At 35.6% G+C, this 8,836-nt stretch overlaps 1 long non-coding RNA gene across 1 annotated transcript; it reads right to left on the reverse strand.

Moving 5' to 3' along the window:
- Positions 1 to 7,255: 7,255 nt before the first annotated feature.
- LOC149800104 (uncharacterized) lies at positions 7,256 to 8,436 on the reverse strand. The gene is made up of 2 exons (XR_016420942.1): positions 8,308 to 8,436; positions 7,256 to 7,697 (listed from the first exon to the last, which is right to left on the reverse strand). It is a non-coding gene; the product is annotated as an uncharacterized LOC149800104 (long non-coding RNA).
- Between the last annotated feature and the right edge of the window lie 400 nt (positions 8,437 to 8,836).

Consider the following 8,836-nt stretch of genomic DNA (forward strand, 5'->3'; position numbering starts at 1 on the left):
ATTTATATCATAACGTGCTCAAAATACGACTCTGTGGTCTTAAAGTATAAGTGATAGAGAAGAGCGGAAAGCAACACGTTTTGTAAAATTCAATAAACAATTAATTTCCAAAACATGCAACCTGAAAATGAAATGACAATGTAAAAATAACTAGCGGTAAATCTCAAATATACCTGAATTTCTGACACAAATCCAAATGAATAAAGTTCTGAATTAACTTAAGTGGTAATTCAAATATTTTCCGATGCTGAAGTTGTTGATGTGCCTGTAGTGGACTGCCGTCTCTAATGTACTAATGTACCAATGGCCTGAATTGTAATAATGTGTCCATACTCGTTTGATGAATCACGATAATACAATTCCATAAGTCCTTATCTGAATTTACCATAATTCCAAGTTAATGTATCTGTCCAAGAATATTCTATTTTTTATTTTCAGAGAATAATAATTTGAATAAATAATTCCAGCCCAAATGAACACAATTAAAGGACTGATTTCTGCTTCAGTTGGTATCCCAGAAATGAATAATTGTTCCAGTGAACAAGATTTATTTTAAAAAATCTAGGTCACAAAAAGGTAACCCTGATCTCTAGAACAACCCGAGTTTATAATTAGAAGATATGTAACTAATAGTATACAAAACATGATAAACATACTTGTCCTTGACTCAGATTAAGATAATGACCTTAAAATCACAGATAAATATAATATATGTGTTAGTTGTTTACAGAATTAGAAAATAATTGATTCTGGTCAAGTAGACAATGAACTTGTTTGCGGACAAGATCAGCTACTGGATCCAATTTTACAGAACCCGCAGCCTATAATGGATACAAAGCTGACAAACAATGCAAATTCAATATACATAACACTCACCCAAACTTAATTTCCAGCGCAAGCTCACTTACGTTTATAGTTACTTCCTGTTTCTGGACTTCAGCAATCCTCAGATTGAAATCTTGAATTGGTTGCAACTTTATGACGTAGCATATAGAAAGTTGTCTGATAACAAATTTACATACTATCTTGTTATCTTTCTCTGTATCATTACATTTCATTATAACCAATAGTCTCAGCAATTTACACTAAATAAAAATATTGATCACAAAGTATTTATTATTAAGATATCAGAATATTTATAAGAGTAACATTAGAGTCAAAACAGCAAACGAATCCAATTAAGTAGAACTATTATTTGAAATGGATGACCATTTCTGTTACAATAATAAAAAATAGTAATACAAAATGTAATTGAAATAGCGTAAGCTTTATGGAAGCTCAATATCCCTACGTAAAAGTTCTCTACATTATAATATCTTTGTCTTTGATTTTCTTCAGTACCAAACTTTAAAAAATATTTATATTGCAGATATGAATGTATATTTTCAAATATGATTACTTTATTAATTATTTTTTTATCTGAAGAATGATAACATTCCCTATCACGTTTGCAATTCGATTTTTAAATTAGGAATACGCTATGTAATGCAATTTGTATACGAACCTAATGCCTGTCGAAGGGAGGCTGGCTGGTCTGCACGACACCGGTATTTATAACCTTCGATGCACTATACCATGTATCACTCCGCATATTGATAACAGGTATTTAAGACAATAAATATTAACTATCTTTAACATATTATGACTCAAGGCAGTAATGAATGCTAATTAAACTATTAAACTTTTAATTACAAAATGCCTAAACACTAAAATCATTGCGTCAGACGTATATCAGTAAACATTGTCCTCCAGCTGGGTTGGTAGTGCAGGAAAATTAGAACATGATAAACGCGGAAGTGTCATCTTTGCAGTAGGTGATAAGTGCATTTTTTATCGCTAAGCATAACTTGTTCAATTATACTTTCATCTACCGCATAGGTGGCGCTCTATAGTTTCGTATTTTCCATTAGGATTTTAAAGAAATAGAATTTCCATGGCTTTGCTCACTGGTTATACTGGCTATTTAAAAAAGACCTTGTATATCTTAGGGATAATGCAAAGAACCTTTAATTCCCTTTATTTTGGTGTATAATTGATGGGTGTACTATGGGTTATAGAGTATACAGCTTGGCCTTACTTCAGATGTGTATCTTTCAAAAACGTGCTAGCTCTACTTGGTCATTTTCACCTCCTGAACTTCAGAGGTAAATTGTATAAAAAAGAGCCGATAACGTTTTTACATTTTATATATTTGGTAATTCATTCATTGCAATTTCAGAAGCTGGTATTGTCTAGTCTGGCAAAATTCATTTTCCCTATTTTAATAGCTGCTATGTATAGTGTACTTTAGACTAATTCAGGCTGATTTTTTAACATAAGGGAACAGTCATTTTAGTTAGCAGTGTGCTTAAATCATGTAAAATTTTCAAAAGTACAATATCCAAAACAAATATCATCCACATTAAATTAATGTAGCATAGAGGTATGCCAACATTCTCTACATTGTGCATGTTTTAAATGCGAACTACTTCACCTTACATACGTCACTCTCTCAAAAGTACATATTATCTGGTGAGCGCCCCCATAGTGAGAACTGGAGGTGTCTCGGATACATAAATTGCCTCTAAAAACCAAGATGGCGGACATCGTTAATTACATCGAACGTAATACATAACATCAGTCATACAGAACATTCTTTGGCAAAGCATCGTATTGAACATAATCTCAAAATACCCATCTGTACATGAAACTATTATATCTGTCATTTACAGCATTCAAATAATGTAAAAACAAAAAGTGAATATAAAAGCAAAATAGGAATACCATATATATTGCATGGTTACTATGGTTACTTATTATTTATTTTGAATCATTGTTTAATCTTTTAAGCGTCAGTCTCCGTATGATATACTTACATTGTTGGTATACCCAGCTTATAGGGAATATATAATGATGCAGGTAAATTATAAATGGTGTTCCATGCCATTTTTAATAGCGCATGTTATCTTATTGAGATGTCTTATTTTCATTTTAGTAAATTTAACTTTGCATACAAACTATAATGTGGTCTAATGGAAGGCTTGCATATTTCTCAATGGATTTCAATGCACAATTTGACAAACACAGACCCTCCTCTCATGACGTCATCGGCAGCCATTTTTGTACCATATTGACATAATGACTTTTAATTTCATATGGTGTATGGAAGTTGAAGTACATTCTTCGACCCTCAGACCAATATTATAGGCCTGTATAAACAGAAACAACACAAAAACAAGCTTTCTGTCAATGTCTCTGTTTGTAAGTTTTATGCAGATATAGTATCATTAACATTATTCCTTGTTTACAGTGGCAAACCTTACGCATCGGCGCCCGCATATAGGGGAGAGCGGGGCTGCTTCCCCTCCCCCAATAACACTTAAAAGCTGACCACCTCATGTTTGTCCCGTCTCCTCAGCCCCACCTACCCCACAAAAAAGATTATGTGGGCACCCTGAAGCTTAGGAACCTTATATGGGAGAAGATGCCAGATTCGCTACTGTCCAGGAAAAAATGTCATACAGTCCTGTCTTCTTGACTTTTGGCTTCATGTTTTAAGGCAGATAAATAAGAACTGATTATGAAGTGACTATGCCATTGAAGTAAACTTAGTTGTCCATGGACCCAGAATGAAAGCCAATCCAGGCTTATTCATTTTAAACGGCGGTTCCTCTGGCATGATAACCACCGAATCACCACGGTTTCTGTTTCCATTAGAGCCTCTTAAGAGATGTTGGACAGAGCATCGCGCCTATTTAAGATCATTGAGACCAAAAGCGTTTACAAGGAATTAGTTGTGAGGGACAGAATGAACATTAAAAGAAAATAAAAGCCCTGCATTTGCACAGAAGTACATGTCTTAAACTGATATCGTCATTTTGTTTCAAGTATTTAGATTTGATTAGTATTACATGAAAGTGTATTACGAGTATAGCATTTAATTCCGTTGAGAGAGAGAGAGAGAGAGAGAGAGAGAGAATAAACCTGCCCATGACAGCTAATACTTGTGATAAAGGTATCACTCTGAAACACTAAAATGTAGACCCCTTTCAAGAGATATCAATATCACTTTGTAGAATGTAAATCAGGGTCAGAGCAGGAGGGGGTTTCCAGAACCAACCACCCCACCGCTAGAAAAAAACAAAGCAGAAACCCATATACACACGCAAACACACATTCACCTCGTCACTTTAACTTTGACCGTCGTTTTATGTTTGCACAAGTTTATTGAATATTATGCACACTTTGAGTAAATAGCCACACAGACGTTTGCTTTGGAGCCTTTTCGAGGAAAGTCAGGGTCCTTTTCAAACTTTGGAGACCCCCTCCAACACTTTATCTGATTCGGCATCTGTAGATGATATTAATATGTGTATTTACAGACACTTGTTAGCCTGACACTGTCTTTTACTTCCTTTTCATTTTACCTGGGATCCCAGTTGTTGTTATTCTGATCGATTAGTGCTTTCATTGTGATTTTAAAAAAGAACCAGCGAATAAATGGGTCACGGGCGTTGAATAACATCGTGAGTACATTGTAAGTGTACCCAGATAGTTCTTTATTCAAATCCAACTACCATGCATGTACGGTTAACGTTAACTTTGAATTTGAAAACCAACAACGGCTTCTTTTCATAGAAGAAAAAATGATCTCTTGTCAACGGCATTCACTTTTAGCGAACTCCTTTAATTAATTTAAGTGTAGTTTTGTTGAAATGCAGAGGCCATATTATGATAATCGTCAAGCGATCTCAACCTGTGAATCTAGATTTAATTGTCGGAGTCACCAAGAGGCTTCAAAGGAAGTAGCTTTTGCAGATCTATCACTGTAATCAAGATACACAGAGAGAGAGAGAGAGAGAGAGAGAGAGAGAGAGAGAGAGAATAAAACCTACGCCCACTCAGGTTTACTGATAAATATGTCTTTCGTCCGTCAAGTATCGTATATCGTTTTTCTCCAGTAATCAACTACGTAACAAATTCTTTATCTCTCCTTCTCCAGAAGACACTGCGATAATCATTACGAAACTTGAGACATTTTTATCCGAGGTCATCTCGATCCTAAATACCATAACGATTCTTGCTCTTGCTCCACCTTTTAGCCAACAATATATGTATTTTTAAAAATTGTTAAACTAAAATTCCAGTGATGACGGAGATTAATAATCCTCTGGTTATTATACAAAGGTTCTCTATCAAGTCAGAGAGTAGAATCCCCTCACGGGGCCCCGAGTGGCCGAGTGGTCTAAAGCGCTCTTCGTTACGGATCACTGCCATCTCACCTCTGTCTACGGCGGTTCGAGTCTAAGATTCAGCCAATGTGGGTATGTGAGAAAGCTTGCCAGTAGCTTCTCGAGGGTCGGTGGTTCTTTCCGGGGTTTTCCCGGGTTCTTCCTCCACCATTAATACTGGCCGCCATGTATAGCCTATCGTGTGCTGAAAAATGGCGTTAAACCCCACAACAACAACAACAAAAAAATAGAATCCCCTCACTCTGCTTTGTTGTACTACAGCTTCTACAGAGGCATGAGCGTATACGAATCCTCATATCTGTCCACCCTTCTGTCCTATACACAATCAATTTTTAGGAAATAGGTCCCATAGTTTTAATGGACTATTATGAAATTTGACTAATAGTATGGTCAGAATATGAAAATGTGCATGTCGTCATGACAACCACTTTACTGGTACAATTACTTGTACAATAGAAATTGCCCTTTTGACTTGCGAGTAAATGCAGTGTATGGCTAAATCGTCGGAATGAAACAGGAATCAGTTTTAGTTGGAACTTTATATATTGCATGGTCATCTGAATATGTGCATATCAACAAATCACCTTACCATATATATGAAACGCCTCACTGCATCCATGCTTTTACCTACGTCCTTGACAACAGTTTAGAATGGGTTTCATAGCAATTAATCCATGTCTATTGGTTGTGTATTCTTTATAGTATTTCTTAGCTTAGCTTAGCTCAGATTTGCTTGCACACTGATTACGTCCCGGTATACCTTGAAGCATGATATTTTGTTTGGAGGAAGTATCTTGACAAGTAATACACCCTCATTGCAAAGGTGTTAATAACCAAACATTTGTTCCGAACTCCGACCAGGCCAGGCCTTATTCAGAAATGTACTTACCTTTGCACATTAAATTAATTAAAACTTACTTGAGAGTTCACCACTCAGGATCAATTACCGTATGAGTACATATAACTTTGCAAAAAGCACTAAATTACCTTTCAAATTATTTTATCAAGGGAAAAATTAAGTGGCATTGGTAATTGGAGCGCGAACTATAGACTGCAGTATAAACGCGGAATATTTGAGAAGATCGAAATGTTGAACAAACAATCTATCGATTTAGATAAATATGTTTACGATATGTCATAACATAGCTTCTCGGGTCTATCAGGAGTTGTTTATTACACTTGAATAACTAAGCGAACCGGTTTACGGTCTTGGATTGTATCGAATCTTCTTTCCGTGCTTATTAACTTGAATAACCATAACTTTGACATTTCTTTCCAAAAATATTAGAATAAAATATTTTATTTTGAAGTTGGTCTTTCTTGAATATATATGACACGTTTTGTGAAACAGCTTTCGGAACATTACGAGATTGCTTTGCCATGTTGCCACAAAAGTATGGAATGATTTTAACAAAGTTCTCACAATGACGCTTGGGATTCCAAATAAAACTGAAAGATGGTAGAATTTGTATATATCTGAAAGTCGATATGAATTGTGTGCCTAACCAGATACAGCTGATGACTTTCGTAATCCTTTTACAGCAAAACTATTTTGCTGAAATAGTAAAGCAATATATAAGTAAGAAGTATCTAAAAATGTTTATATATAACAATTTAGTGATTTGCTAAATAACATAATTGTTAATGTACAGGTCAGATGAATTAAATTTAAAGAACTGATATTTATGTTATTATGTTCCCATATAAGCTAAGAAAAGTTATGTATATTAACATTTCATTCCCTTTTGTCATGCACATGCCTCCACGCCCCGATTTCACCTCTAAATATATATTGGTTTACATCCGTAAAACTTAATTGCTGACCTCCGCAACGTTTGCCCCTCACCCCACCCTGTAAACGGGGGGAGAATTGTCCCTCCAAATTTGGTTTTCGTTATCAAGGGGTTGACCGCCTTCGATGTTATTGCCCGGTTCGAGTAAATACAAATATAAGTGGTGAAACTTATAGGTGAAATAGATAGAGATCTGAGCAGGTATATAAAACAAACCAACACGAGCCCCCGTACACGTAAATAAACAATTTAATCAATTACATAAAAACACTGTGAAAATTCATTACATCAGGAATGTACTCTGCTTTTAGAAATTTAACTTTCACCAAAATACAAAGAAAATGCAAATAGACTTAAATAAAACAGCCGATCTGTTTACTGATAGATTTAGTTCATCATAGGATCGAGTGAACAATCGAAGTCAACGTCTTGTACGATTGCATAACCTGCTCGTCCTCAGTTTGTCTTACTTCCTCTGTAGCTATTCAGACCCTTGGATCTCAGGATGATACTTTCCACCGTCCGTCTCAGGATACTCTCAGAATACGTTTCAGAAATTAATACGTCGCAGGATTGCGTCACAGGATTATACGTCTCACTGCACTTCTCTCTATACTTCTCAGTATACGTCTCAGGATAATACGTCTCATACGTCTAAGGAGCTATTTTCTCCCTTTTAAATAAATATAAATAGAGACAACCTAAATTTCCCGTTATTTCTGAAATAGATAATTGTTCATTATTCTCCCTCGTTATCAGATTGCACTATCAGTGCTAAACAGACGCTAAGGCTATCAATCGACTCCACATGTCCTATAATGACCCTAGTTAGTCAAATGGCTAATTCGTTACGCCTTGACCTTACACATTAACACATACGCGAGGCCTGGGGTTCTGAGCCAGCCTCAATTTACACAGCGAATAAATAGGAATCAATCAATTACTAGATCATTTCAGTCAATACACACTTATTCTTAATCATACGTGAAATCTTCTAAATTCGGCGAATTCACAAGGATTCTCGTAATCATATTAACTAATGTAATGTATTAAATTCTTAGAATATAATTCTTATGTAAACAAGACGACAAATTCAAACAGTTCGTCAAACTTATCTAAAGAAGATTAATGTACGACATCCTATGCATAAACTCAACACAGTTATACTTCATAAAGCAAATTATTACACGAATGTAGAAAAAAGATTCATGCAACTACCAGTACATAACTTCAGCAAAGCATTATATATGGCATCAACAAATTACATGGAATTGTCACACTACCTTTGCTTTCAATGTTCCTCCCTCTAATCGGTAAATTAGTTCGTCGGTTCCTTTCGACAATAGTCCCCTTTGGACAACAGTTCCTTTACGGGGAATTTCTTGCAAATCCCCCGGAGCCTACTCTGGTTTTCCCCACGTAGAAAAGCTTAGACTGATTAGAATTTCGATGTAGCGGTTTTAAAAACCTAGAGAATTTTGTGTGGGAAACACGCCTCTTATTTAATGTGACCAATCAGAATCAAATATCTCTGCCGCCCTTTTTCCAGAGGCGCCAAAATCAGGGTCAGCTTGACCTGGTAGTTTGAGTAACAGAGTTTCTGCGATCTCTCAATTGTGACAACTTTACCATGAAAATGAAGTTTTCCTTGTCCCTAATAGTCCGCCTGGCTGCTGTATAAACAACTGTTTAATTAGGAACATAATTCTCCCTCTAAAGGACATTACCGTACACGGTAGTATGGCGATATGATACGCGCCTGTCTCAATAAATCTAATTAATGGTTCTCTGGTCTCAACTAATGTATTCTTG

Source organism: Sinohyriopsis cumingii, chromosome 5, assembly GCF_028554795.1.
Source record: "Sinohyriopsis cumingii isolate HCF-2022 chromosome 5, ASM2855479v2, whole genome shotgun sequence".
Classification (NCBI taxonomy): Eukaryota; Metazoa; Mollusca; class Bivalvia; order Unionida; family Unionidae; genus Sinohyriopsis; species Sinohyriopsis cumingii.